Source organism: Pavona decussata, unplaced genomic scaffold (genome assembly GCF_977016875.1).
Source record: "Pavona decussata unplaced genomic scaffold, jaPavDecu1.1 SCAFFOLD_195, whole genome shotgun sequence".
In the NCBI taxonomy this organism is placed as follows: Eukaryota; Metazoa; Cnidaria; class Anthozoa; order Scleractinia; family Agariciidae; genus Pavona; species Pavona decussata.
In genome coordinates, this window is record NW_028145604.1 from 2106716 (window position 1) to 2121878 (window position 15163).

Consider the following 15163-nt stretch of genomic DNA (forward strand, 5'->3'; position numbering starts at 1 on the left):
CTGTAAACGTCACCCGCTGGTCAAATGGAGCTAGGGCTCTAGAGGCAATGATATTCACTGTGTGATTTGGAAATGCCCTTGTTCAATACTTGATACAAGAATGAATAGTCTATAATTCAAATACAGAGGTTTCGGGTTCGATACAGTTTTGCTCGTATCTCTCGAGTCTCGATGGTTCCTTAGTTAACGTTGAAGGTCCCAAAAACATTCTTTGAAGAAAAAAGGAACCACCAATGAGGATTGAACAGAAAATCTTTTCTTCAAGTTTTCATCCCGATTATAGTTCTTGAAAAAGTTCACGAGACATCTAAGTGAACTGAAAAAGGAACCTCGAAATAAGAGAGGATTCAATTGAGTGTATTTTGTTTCGAAAAAAATTCCATTTCAACTTTGGTCTAATTTACTGTAGATAGCAATTCTATAACTCATTTACAACCATTTTCATCCAAGGGAACTCTTGCTGATCGGGTGTGTCCCTTCAAAGACCGTACAACTCTGTTTTATGCGACCTGCTGCGATAAGGATTGTCAATTTGAATTCAAACCTACAGCTTGCTTGCTCCTACTGTCTACTACGACACGTAAATGTCGTCAAACTTGAAACGAATTGATACAGTTTTAAAACCCCACGACAATCGTGGAAACATGACGGGAGCAGTTCGCGCTACAAAAGTCACAAACAACAATTTAGTCCAAGCAGAGGTACCGTGTAAGTTGACCTTACGATAGTTCTTAGCCAAAATGAGTGTCAGAGACGCACAACTGCGCTTCAGGGAACTGACTTATATATAATTTGTGCTCACAATAGGTTGTTGTTCATGATGCTAAAGCTTTCCTAACCAATCTCTGTTCCCCTTGTACTGAGATGTACAGGAAATGTGTTACAAGTATTAACGCCCAAAACTTCACCTAGAACGAACAGTTTCTTGACCATCTACCACATGTGTTTACGAAACTTTTGAATGCTGGGGACCACACGACACGCAAATAAACTGTTCTGAATACGTTTCCGGATCTCTTGTAGTAGAAATGCACGTGCCAGTCGTCACTTTATGTGTTAATAAACCAAACTGATTGCAGGGCTGACACTACGGCAAAAGGCTTATTTATTTGGAACAATATTTCGACTAGTAAAACTAGTATTTTTCAGGGCCAGAGTTGCAAAGAGTTAAATCTGTGTTATGTCTGGGATACAACCGCCCGTAGCTCGCAGCTGGGCGTGCCCACATCAAACTGCTAAAATACTGGAAAGGATCGAAAAGGAAGGACATCTGATTTCTTCGAACTGAAAAACAAAAATACAATAGACCACTGTACCTCCCTTAGGGTGGTTTTAGATTTGTCTGATATTTTGTTTTTGGTTTGTTTATCACAGAGTCATTAGCTTTTGAAGCAGGTTTGTCGGGGCACTGATTTCAGTAATTGTCATTACTGAAGAACAATCCACCTTGCAGTTTGGGCAGATGTGTGCTTCCCAAAAAGACTTAATTTCTCAGATCATGATGGACTGATATTTGAGTTAGTTTGTATCCAGTATTGTTCCAAAATGCAGAACAGCACATTTAGAGTAATGGACTGAAAAGTACAAAAGAAATAAATATCAATCACATAATTTAATTGCAATATTTTGTCCCAGCTTGAGAGAGGAATTTGGCACGTTTTCAATACAGGTATAATACTATATTTTTGATTAAATTTCTGTCGTAATTTAAGGCCTGTTCAATTTACCCATGGCCTCAAAATCGAATTATTCTTCCTCTATGTTCAATAAGTTAATTATCTAACAAAGCATTCGTAAGAGTATTGCGGTGAAACTGACCATTTGTACCAAGGTGGAATATATTTGAAAACAAGCAATTTCAGAATCAGTTACAGTTCGATCGAGAAACGGACAAGAGAACTCGTTTAATCAGGGGTTGACATTTCGCAGGTTGAGTAGGTGTTGTGGAAGAGATACGATTGTGATTTCTCTAACTTTTTACCATGTACATTTTAGAAGGGTGGAATTCAGCCAAAACCTCGGATCACAAATCAAAAAGTCGGATGGCTGCCACACATTGGGCCCCTAATTGCAGAAACAAATTATTAACTATGACTGTTATGAATTGTCAGCATGAGGCAGAGCGGTTTCATAAGTTTCACGTTCTTACTTTAAAGGTGCTTAGTTGAATAAAACGGAAAATATCACGAGAAGGGTCTTGTTTGTTTTTAGAAAAGAAAGCAACATCATTCTAGATAATTTAAAATTCGAAGGTTAATTGGCAAGAACGCAAAGTATACTTTCATTCCTTCATTATTAATATTTCATTTCATAATTTAAGTTAAAAGGTTTTTCGGATGTTTTTGTTGTTTGTCAGACTTCTGTCTGACATTAATTAGTTCTCTACTTGATTTAAAACTTCGTTTTGTTCTTTAATATTTGCTGCTTTTTATTGAGTCATTAACTAAGTAGTTTTTCATGCATAGCCGTAAAATCTACAACTGTAGCGGACTACATCTGTTTTACACACCTAAATTCCAAACTTTTCTAGTTTCAGTGGCTTCTTTATTCCGAAAAAATAGCGTTAGACAAGTGCCAAATTAAAAGGAAAAGTTGCTAACATTTACTACATAAATGAAATTATTTTTCAAGAACTAATACAACTGCTCGCACAATAAAATTTCTTCTTTCATCAATCATTAGCAACCCCTCAAAATCTCGTTAAAGGGAAATTCATTTAAAATGTCGTAAGAAGGTGGGGCTATAGTGAACGCTTCCGTCAGCTGAAACATCGAGAAGTTTACCTACCAGATGGCAATTAAGTTTTACAACTATCTTCCAATTACTGTCAAGTCATTTTTTTGCCAGACGTTTTGGGGCAAACAAAAATTGTCGTTACACAGTGATCAATTAAAGTGAAATCATTTCGTTCGAACTGTTGTACACTCCGTAAAGTTTGTTCATACTAACACACCGTAACGCCTTTCTCGTATTCGTCATTGGATGCAACAAAAAAGCGAAGTGAAACTCAATTTTTCACAAAAGACCGCCACAGCATGACGAAAAATAAACAAAACTTTGTTTCCACTTAATATATTAATGTAAAAGGTATGGTAAGTCGAACCTCTAATCGAATCAAAGACGAATAATTGTCAGCTTCATAACAAAGAACGCGAACATCTGATGAAGACGTTTTAAATACATAACATTCAAGGTTTTGTCGATCAAGGATTCGTTCATCCCAAATACTATTTGTAATATTCGCCCGCTAAACATTGTCAGAAGTGTTGGACTCTCAATTGAACTGTTTTTCTCTTTGTATGGTTTCCAAAAGCGAGGTGTTTTTCTTTGGCAAAGCCACTTGCTAATGGGCGTTACAGCTAACTTACTGACTTAAAATAACAACACTAGCTATTGTGTTCTTATCTTTGCAGGTGCTTCTCTCTGTTACCGAGTTAAACATAAACGTAAATAAACTCAGCGCGAGTAATTTATCTCTCGCCTTATTGTGTTATTGTTCACGTTATGTTTTTTTCAGACCCGGAGGTCATAAATGTATGCCAGTCTTCTTAATCATAATCGTATTAAATACTCAGAAAGAACTTAGTTTCTACGGCATCAAAGCGATTTTTCTCCAGTGCCCGTTGCACCTGTTTCTATTAGGTTCCATTGCCAGAGAGAAGCGTTTGCTTTAAACGGTTTAGAAAGGTCTGAAAAGAAAATCTCTGAAACGCCGAAAGATCCAACCCTTAATATTCAGCGCGATTAGTTCCAGTCATACTTGGTTGCCATCGAACTAGAATTGTTTACGTAGACCATTAATTCAACATCTCTCCACTAAAACGTCTTCTTTAAGCTATCCGCTAATATCGGCGGAGTTTTGAGAAGCATATCACGGCATGACTACAAATAAATCATTAACATATTAACATATAACAAATATTGCCAAGATCAAAAAGTATCTGGACGATCAAGCACGATCTGAAAGTGCTGATCAGTCCTTTGTATATGCCGTTGTTAAATTGGACAACTACAAAATTTTTCTTCTCTCTATGCCCTCCCCACGTATTTTATTCGTAGACCGGAATCTGTAGGGAACACTTCCACTCGTGTTCTCACAAAAATAAGAAGACTTATTCTTATTGTATGACCCTTGCGGTCCCAAGCGCGCTTCATTGGAAAATCCCCGTTTGAAGGCCTAAGGTTGTAGTACGAGTACGAGTTTTTTCCAATCGGAAAAGAGTACGCGTGCGTGAACCAGTGTCATTTTGGCGGGAAAACGAGATAGTCGTAGAATCACGTAGTGACGACAACAAGTCCTCAAAATGTAGGTGATTTCGTCATTAAGTTCGTCGCTCACAAAGATTAAAATGAAGTTTCCTGTGATATATCTCTTCTTAGTACTTCGCTAAAAACTTGAAGTCAATCTAGTATTCGTAGTCGTACTCGTACTAGAATCTAAACAACTCCAAGAAACGCGATCGGGGCGGGAGAACGCCATATGGCCCTGCTAGAGATACAGACGGACCCGGGAAATGAGATTTGAAACGATTTCTTGTCACACGAATTGATCTAAATTTTGACTTGAAACTATACATTGACAGCAAACAACATGAAAAATATAGTTTACTACGTAACCGGTCATAACTTGCAATTATTGGCATAATAATACCTTCAGAATCCACTATAAAGAGTGTTAAATTGGCCATATGATAAAAAAACGTATTGACTAAGGTCGGGCCGGACCGGAAAATATTCAGTTCAGTCAACAAGTAAGATAACATCCCTTCAGTGTCAGCTACGCTACACCTGCTATCTGTTCGTCGCCGTGTTATACTTAAAGTTTCTTTTACTGGTATACAAATATCGTTTAAGGGCAACACAAGGTTCCTATTGAAGGGTAGCTGAATCAAAGCTAGGTCACTGACCACAGACGAAAAAATGCTGCTTACATTGAGGAGTATCAACTTGCTTTCGACTCGCGTCCGTCGTTACACATTTATAGAGCTGCAGTTAGTGCTGACGAACTTTATGACATATGAACTCGTAATATTTATGTGCTACTGTTAAAATTTTGTAAAGAGGTTACGCTGTGGGGTCGAACAAGATTAATGCTGTGACTGTGAAGTTAAAACTAAACTGAACCGAACATCACGACTTGTCAGTGAAAAATCAGCTCCAATTCTATATCATAATTAAATGTAAAGCTGGAATTTTCAATAAACGCTACTTTAAGGAAAATATTAAGAAAATGTTTTGATTTTCGATGTTTCAATTTCGAGGCTTATCGCCCGCTGTTGCAGGTGATAAATCTCTTATCCCGCTTAAGGCCCTTAATTCGTGTATTTTGGTTTATTAAGCTTTGTATTCTGAGTCCTTTATAACGCACCCTACAAAAGCGACAGATGAAGTCAATTGTTTATTTAATAAAGCCACAGTGCGGTAATTGTTCATAATTTGCAACTGATAGGAAAGTGTTTACTCGTCGTTTTCAAAACGGTTGTCATTAAGTAATAATAATCATCTATTCCACAGCGGAACTATCGCAGGGATTACAATAATAGATACATTAACAACTAAATATCTTCCTCGTTCTCTTTTAATGTCAACCTGCGGTGCTAAACTATTACTCGATTAAGTTTCAATGATTTGTGTTGTCCGTATGAAGAGCAAATCCCCTTTGCCCGCTGAGTCAATCCATCTCACGTGGTCTTCTTTGTTGTCGACTTGTGAACAGTGTTGCGTTGTCTAAAAGAAGTGCGGTTTACAGTTATAACACACAAATTTATTTTAATTTCTTCTTAATTGAGACCAAACAAAGAGTAAAGGCTTCTGTTTGTTTCTTTCGCACATGTTTTTTTTCTTTATCTCGAGCGCGCCTGAAGTAATTAACTTACTCATTTTCGCTGGCTTTTATGAAATCTCTTTGTTTTACCATCTAATGTGTAAAATTCGTTCGCGTTTGCGACGTGAATGAATTACGCGCGTTTTTATGCGATACGGATAAAAGTAACGGCCCTAGACTAAGAAGTAGAGCAAAAAAGATGAAAGAGGAAAGTTACTGTATTTATCAATTGCAAAAGAAGCCAGTTTCATAAAGAAATTCTCCAAAAATAGGAAACCGCCACCTTGAGGAACGTTAATTCTTTTTGTTTGTGTTTTTTCACGCGATGTTTCATTTCTTAGGAACAAAAGAACCTTCGTGAATAATTTATTTCATGCTTTAGTGCTTAGAAGGTTCTCTCTTTTTCGTCAAAACTTTCATTGTATAAAGTTATATGGTTGGAATTACAAAAATAAAAACAACAGTTTCTTCGATTGGCATTATTTTAGGATAATTTGAAATAAAATTCCACATGATCATTTTGAAAAAAAAATACTAATTTTGGAAATTTGAAAAACTTGACGCAAAATACGCGAGAGTTTAATTAAGTTTCCCATGTCAAATCTTCCTGATTTTGAACCGTCTGCCAAGAAGTGACTTCTACCTCGTCTCATGTTTGAACAATATTCAAGAAATTAAAAGTTCTGTTACAATTAGATATGAATTTAGATATCAGCCTTCACACAGACTCTTCATAAAGTATTTGGTGATGAAAAGTCAGTAAAAACGTTTTTTTTCTAGAATAAACAACATGAAACGTAAAAAAAAAAAAATTTATTTATTTTCTTTTAGTTTGAATAGTTCGCATTGTACGCTAAACAACTCTACGATTTTGCAGAAACAATACACAATGCTATAGGATCGTACAAAAGCTTGAAGATTTGTGCTTCGAAACAGTTGTTCATGAACGAGTTGGGCGCGGTTTGCCGGTCTATCTCCGGGTGTTAAATATCTCGTGCTCAAATTTGGGTGGCTTTAAAACCCCAAATGGAAAGCCAAACTTTAAGTCATGAGGGTCTGTATGTCGATGAAATTCTTTAGTGCGACTCTTCAAATGAGAGCTACTGAACAGTATTTTTCCTGTGGTGCTGTTTATTATGCTCTGCAAGGTGCTTGTAATTTTTTAGTTTACTACCCTAAGCTTACGAAGTTTACTTTTTAACATTCAGTTTCACAAAATGAAATTAACGATTTTCTTACAGTTTTGTTTTGTGATCTTCGCAGTGCAATGGGTAAGTTATGTAATCAGCCATGTTAGTACAGCTCAAGTCCGCCTACTAAACAGATTTAAGATTGTAAGGTTATGTGATGATTTCTCTAACAAGCTTTATATATTTTACGTACTTCAGTTCCAATAAAAATATCAAGTATACATGCCAATCGGTTCTTTAGTTTCGTTCGTTTTTTAAGAGGAACAAATCAACGCAATCGTGTATTTAACAAAGTTTGAGTCGGGATGTCGCAAAGTTACATAGGTATCGTCCACAGCTCAAAAGTAGTTTCAACGTCAGTAAACATTTTGCATGCACCTTATCGGAGAATTGTAAGAGCCATTTTAGGTAAAACAGTGGCTCAGTCTCAGTGCATTCAAGCTTACGCGTGAAAATCATTGTGAATAAAATCTGATAAGAATGCGAGTGAGCCGGAATCGCTGGTGGAGCACAGATCGTTAAAATTAGACGAGAGTCACAAACGTATTTAGAAAAAAGGTATCAAATTTATTCCTTTCGGTCCAACAGAATTGAGCCAAGTTTATTAACGATAGTATTTCTTGTCTGATCTGAACAAAATACTTTCAGCTCTGAGGTAAATTGGGAGAGCGCGCAACTTGTGCATAGATGTCGAAAACATTCGAGTGCTTTTGTCGTTGTGATATCAGTAAATCTTTTTCCCTCTGAGTTAAACCTTAGCTCATGATGTTTGAGTTTACAGACGTTTAGGCGTGTGGTCATTCACATGTAAGCTAATAAGTAGTATTTTAAAGAAGTATACTTTCCTTTTCTGCAGTTTATTATGCTGAATATAGCATTTAAGTCTGTTATCACTAAAATTTCCATGTGACCGTTTAAAAAAAAGCAAGGAAACCTGATGTAGAAAACTGTCTATCTTTTCGTAGTGCTTTTTTATTGAATCAGATCTTGTTTTACAAACTCGGTTTTCAGTTGATGACTAAAAACATTCAGAAACACACTTGTCTTTTTCCTACCTTATTATTCAGCATTATACTTTTAAGTGAAAGGACTATTTGCTTGGTAATTAAACCGGCTCGTGACCGGGAGAGAATCTACAGGAACTCATCACATTTCGAGAAAAATGAAATTGATGGATTAAGATGTCTAAGATAGATGCTTCGTTAGTATTGCAGATGTTTTTTTTTTTAATCTTTTAATCTTTATTAAAAAATTAGACACAACATACGTGTGGCTTTACAATCAAAGAAGAACTTACAATCAATGAGGAACCAAGCAAATTACAGATTACAAATTAAGTTAAAAAACATCAAGAAAGAAATCTAAAAAGGCATCTATTCACAAAATCCCGTTTAATTAAACAGTTCAGTCTTCACTCTAGGGAGTATGAAGTCATGGCCCCTATCTCTAACAGCCTTATTACGTTTAGGTGGAAGTAAGTCAAACAATACATGGCCACTGTCACTGGTGATTCTGTTGAACAGATCACGGTCCCTACTCTTTATGAAATCATATGTAACAAAAATCTTATTTGTTTAGCCAAAACGATAGCCACGCCTAATCCGATCTAAATATTTGCCTTGAAAGGCAGAGCCCCACACTTCTAATCCATATAGAAATAATGACACTATGAGGGAATCGAAGAGTTTGCTGAGCTGGTCTTTAGTGTATCCGTAACTGACTTGTATACCCTTAGAATATACAGTCGACTAGCAGCTCTAAAAAGGAAGCTGTCAATATGAAGGTCCCAATTACCAGTATCTTCGTGGAAAGTAATTCCCAAAAGTTTCAGCCTCTCTTTCGGCTCAATCCCAGGCATTGGGGGAGGAGCAGGCCTAGAAGTTCTGCTATACAGTTAGCATTTCCCACGTCTTTTCCCCGGCTCCACAGGCTGCAGAATCTCCTTTATTCCTTGTAAAAAAGTCATTACGCAGGCGGCCTAATTTCCAATGAGACACACCCATACGATATAAACTGACTTAAATCCCATTGAAATGGAATATCAATTTTAAACCATCAGTCTATATAATTGACCCCACAGTGAATGTTTTTCACTTCAACTTTATTACTTCCTTCACTTTTGACGGGATATAATGCAATTTGTTATGATTAACGAGCAGAAAAAATCAAACAGTGATGAGGCGTCTATAGGAAAGCAGAAATTCGCGAATCAACAGACCCCTTTCAACGGTCATTACATAACTTATAAAAGTTGAATGCTTGTTTAGGTCCTTCTTTTGCTTTAATTACGTTTCACAGCTTTCGGTGATATTTGACGCGTCGATTTTTTTTGTTTTCCACCTAAATTTATCGTTTTTTAGATAATTCTTTTGTTTCGGCTAAATAGAACAGAACTTGCAGTCAAAACAGATTCTTGAAAAGCCCTTTTCAAGGTTATTCCAAGGTTCAGTACATCAGAAAAACCTGAAGCAAAAACAACACCCATAACTTTTAATTAGCATCAATCGGCTCAAACGTGAGTTTCAAGAATTTCAAAGTAACCATAACATGTAACAGAGGTAAAATTCTTTAGTAAAAGTTATAAACATGTTCATTGTCAGCGTTTGTGCGCTGCACCGAGAGAAGGCTCTTGGTCTAAGTTTGTTCTGTAGTCTGTGAATCAGATGGCCCCAACTTTTAAACTCCTGCCTATGCAATCCTTAAGCTTGACAATTCACGTAATATCTATTCACCCATAATTGCATGAAATGTTTTTCTAGTAGTTCGTCTGTATCCATTGATACACTGTAGGGTGATTGATGTGGAAGACAAGTGCCAGATATGGCGCCGACATTGTTGGTCTTGTCTAAGGATAGGCAGGGAACAGCTGCAAGACCGCCCCGCCCTTCATTGTCATGCGCCGTCTCCAGCAGCAATGTCTTCAACAGAAGTTGTACTTCTTCGTTTATTTTTACCTTTTGAGTAGGCTCGTTTCGATTTATTACATTTCTTACTTAGCTTGCAAAGATGAAAGATGTTACATCGACGTTTAGGGATGAATAATTAATCTTTCTAAACCTCAGAGCTAAGTAAGAATACGATCGATTATCTGTTTTAGGGATAAAGACGTTTATACATTAAGAACTACGCTTATATATTTTTTAAGAATTTAAGGTTTTTGTAGCTCAGTTAAGAAAACAGGTGGGATTAAATTCAGGGTCAACGAATGGCCATTAATTATCAATTGAGTCCCAACTTTATTTCTGTTCAAGAAAGGTCTGTTTTATGATGAAATAAATTCAGTTTTAAGTTTAATTTATTGTTGTATTTTTTCCCGTTATGAATTTATGAAGTTAATAGTACTTTTAATTAAAAGAAGAACATTTTTAATATATATTAGCACCCTTCAGTAAATCACAACACGCTAACCTCAAGACAACCTAAAACGAAAAAATATCTTAAACCAACTTTTTCCGTACCGATGAGAGTGATTGAGTGATAAATAATAAATGCAACCGAAAATTTTCCCTTGAGCTTCATATCACCTTCAACGAACTATTTAATGGCCAAGCTTAGGGGAAACGACGAAAGCGAAACACACTGAACTTATGATTAAATTCTGGGTTACATTTTTCTTAACGAATGCAACATAAGCAAGGAACTGCAATCAAGTCATCTGCCTTCTTATGAAAATCTGAGTTAGGAAATTAACTCTCGGCAGGGCTAAATACCTGTGAACACAGTTGCCTCTCATTGCACTTGGCTACTTTCCTGTAGCTTTTAAAAGGGCGAAATGACTTGGGTGGTTGCAGTTTACTCGGGGGTACAATTCCCCTGACATAAGCTTTCATACGGTCATGTGCGACATGGAGAGTACAGGTTTTGACCCGTTTTTCTCTGAAATAGAATATGGAATTTTGACATTTTATTTTGAAAAGGCCTTGGGGCCATAAGTTTCAGGAGGTTGATGTGAAATAGGGTAATAAAACATATTTTGATCCAAATTTTTCGAGCGGCGAAATCAGCAGTCCTCTTGAATAATTCAACGCCCTTCAAATACACCAAGGCCCAAGTGGAAGGAAAATTGTTATCGGGATTTTGATGAAAATGGTGCAAAAACACCTTAGCTTAGTTGAAAAACAATTCAAAAACATCGAGAGAAAGAAATCAACTGAATTCTTGAAAGGAACAACCCACGATCTGTTCAGAAGAAGAAGAAGAAGAAGAAGAAGAAGAAGATACTTTTATTTAAATCAGGGTAATTCCCTCAGTAATAAAAACAAAATTACCGTTATCAACGGAAGCCATAATTAAAGCCAATCTTGGGACGAAAATGAGAGAACTTCAAAAAAAGTTAGCCCAACCTTTCTCAAGTTCCAATCTATTCCGACTAAGTCCATCTATGGCCAGAGAAAATCAGGACAGTTTTCGAACACCGAAGTGGTAATTTATAGCAAAACTAGACGATTAGGTTTCGGTTCCTGTTGATAAAAAACGACTATAGGTGTTTGAAATGCGGACACCAAGTCTCCTTGACAGTTCGCCTTTAACTGTCGCATTATTTCAGTTGCGTCATAGTTATACAAGCCGCAAAGAAACTGGCGAAGTTTTCAGTAAATTAGCCCACAGACAACAGGTGGTACGCTTTATTTTGAGAGGAGAACGGCAAGGTATTCGAACAACGTCCATACAGATTCGATTGCTATCTTTAATGTCAGACGAGTGTATTCAAAGCTTCTGCGATGTGACTTATCGCATGTGGCTTCACACTTCGTCCTTCACATAATTTTTATCACATGGACTTCACACAAGCCTTTAAGCCTGAGCGACTACTATCCCGACTTTCACCTTTCTCCCTCATACTAAAGGGAGTGGTGTTAGTACAGACAGCAAACGTTTATAAGAAGAATAATTGTGGAACAATTTAATTGTCGTTCAAGGTGACCTGATTCCACGAATGTGGTCTATAAAAGAAAAATAATTTGGTCAATGAACAGTTCAAATTGTCCTTCCGTCCTACAATTAACTTTTACACCTGTTGCAAAGGTTACAAAAGTCGGACAGGTTCCTCTCTTTAATCGTACAAATTTTGTCATTCTGAAACAAAAGGTGATGTTATGTTTTTAGCCTGGTGAATAAATGAATTTTTTCAGTCAGTCACCCAGGGAAACTCGGAGAAAGAAAATGCCAGTTCTCCCAACAGGTGTCGAATCTACGACTTTCCGATTACCAATTCGGATGCTCTACCACTGAGCTACACGAGACTCGTGGGAGCCATTCATAAACTAGTAATCGGAAGGTCATAGGCTTCACCAAGAGAAAATGAGGTTCAACTCCTGTTGGGAGAGTTCAGATTTTCTTTTCCCGAGCATGCCTTTGTCACTGACTGAACAATTCATCTATCATATATTGTCATTTTACTGAAAAAAAGTGTCAAGGGTAGCAAAACTTACAAGCACGTTGAAATTCCCAACGCCACTTTCATACCCTAAATGTGTTTGCCTTCACTTTACCCTGTCTGGCTGTTTACAAAACTAGAATGCATGAAGCCGCTTCTCCAAAGTTTCTGGTGAAAGTCACTTATAACCCTACCGTTAATATGTACTCATAGTACAAAAGAAGCCAAATTCACAAAGCCCTCGTAACAGTACGATATATCCTAAGTATTGTTTCTAAACAATTGTATATTGCTATGCCAACAAAAAGGTTATTATGAACAAACAACACTTAAGGCACATCTTTACTTAGGAGGGGTCCGTGAATCCTGCAGGTTAATTTCCTTGAGACTTTGTTTAAGTTCACCTAGTATTTCTTGATCTGACGTACAAATTAAAAATTCGATATGTAAACTCATTTTTACGGCTGTACGTATACTATGACAGCATCCAAAGTTTCTCTTAGAACCATGCTTTTGTTTGAAAATGTTGGTGTTTTAAAAGTACATTGTTTTGTGCTTCTCCAGGAATTTTGGGTGGGGTTGTGCTTCTCAGCTTCAGGCGTTAACCTTACATCAAACAGGAAAAATATGTGAATTTACGTATTCAATTTATGCCTCATTCTTCAAATTTAAACTCCTTGTTTTCAACCCCAAACGGTACCTCACCAAAGAGGTTTAAAATCTATCCTTAATGGCTAATGGCAGACTATGATTATTTGTGTAAGGGGGTTAGTTCGTAATGAAACTGCGGTGCTGCGTCGGTGTGGAGTAGAAACAAATGTTTGGTTTATCAACAGAGTTGATAACTAAAGGTAAATTGGCCACCTTATAGAGATTCGAGTGCTGACGTTTCGAGCGTTAGCTCTTCGTCAGAGTGAATCCGCTATTTGAGCTACGGCTCAAAATATTTGCCTTTTGGCTTATACAAACATTTGTTATTTTGTATTAGTAAATACAAGCTGGATGCTAGTGTAAATTATACACATAACAACAAGAGTTGAGATAGTTTAACGTGTTCGTAAAAGCAACAGATCAGTTTTGTTACGCTCGCACATGTTGGCAACATGTATTTACCGACCCAACTCGCAAACGTGTCGGTTGCCATGTCAAGGCGCCAAAACAGAATACGCCTTTTGAAGTTATTTTGTCTGACTCGTTCAAAAGAATGGTCGTATAATGTAAACAATAACGCCAGAGCGGATACGGGCACGCGTTTTTATGTAAACTAAATGTGACTCATGATGTTTGTCAGTGAAAGCTATATTTTAAACTTAGTTCTCTCCACATATATACTCAAGAACATAACTTAGTTGCCACCCAAAATGCTTGCTATGTACATATCTCGATATCCTACGTTGCACATCCAAATCTATAATTTGAACTCGGGCAATAGTGTCCTTGACCTTGTGCTAAAACCAGTTATCACGAAGGCTTTCGACGTAAACAGCGCCTTCTTTTGTTGCTTCCGAATATATAATTTTGGCCTATTCATCTACAAAAGTAGGCGTACTGCTCAAAGAGGTGTTTTATTAATAGCTGAACTATTATGCTGCCCCCTGGAGAGAGAAGGAAAAGTTTATCAAACTCAAGATTGACAGACCGAGGTTAACAGATAGGAAAACATTTCATTCTTAAAATTGAAATTTTGTAAAGACGTTTGGATCATGGAAGTATTTACATGTAACGCATTGTCTAATTAAACGTAGTTTAACGTTTATTCTTTAATTCAATTTTACGTATTTTGATTAAGTAGGTGATTGATTTAAGAGGCATTTTATCTATCGATCAATAGTTGAATTAAAAGTCGCACCCCGCTGCGTAAGGCTTCACCCAACCACAAACTTCATGCTTAAATTTAGTAGTCTGTAAGATTTGTGACTGGTCGGAGAAATACATACTACATAGAAGTGAAATGAAAGGAAATGTTGTTTTATAAAAAAACATCCTTTCTACAGATGAAATTGAAACTAGCACTTAAAAATTTAATGGTGCCTGCATTTCGGAAAATCAAACTTCAAAAGAGATTTATGCAAGGGCCCTCGAGTGTTTTGAATATCATAGTCATTCCATGTTGATCGATGATGACTCTGATAGTGATTTTTCCCTGGGGCGTGTCATTACACCAGCTTTTCTACAAAACACGTCTCTTTTGTAGCTTGTTGTTCTGTTAATCAGAACCGGAAATCCATAATTGTAAAGTAAAGAGTAACTGTTTAGAACACAGCATTTGTCTCATGTCCTTCAAGTGACCGTTTACACAGTGAAATGACTTACGTGCCGTCGAAAGCGGCTTATTTCTCGGCGTTTAGAGAACAGATGCGACGTTTTGCTTCACTGCGTGCCAAATACACGCAAAAGAAACCTTGGAGGTTTAAGCCTTCGTTAAGACATTTGTACGCTTCGCATGGCTTTGAATTTTTGCAAGGATTGCCGTAAAATCACTAAAATGTCATGGGGAGTGCGGTTTATTAAAACATATGTACACGAAAGCAAAGTGTTAAAAATTCTTACGCGAGGTTGTGGTCTCTGTTCAAACGGTTCAAAAAACAATAACAAAAGAGTAAGACGAAGTAAAACCACAAAACTGCTGTAATTAAAAATCTAGCCACGCAATCGAGGAATTTTTTTCCAGTGTAGGGTGCAGCTGCTTCAAGGTTATCAACAAAACGCTTAAAATATTTTTTGGAAGATTGCACTATTTCAAAGGAGCTAATCGAAAGAGTCTGACGGAAA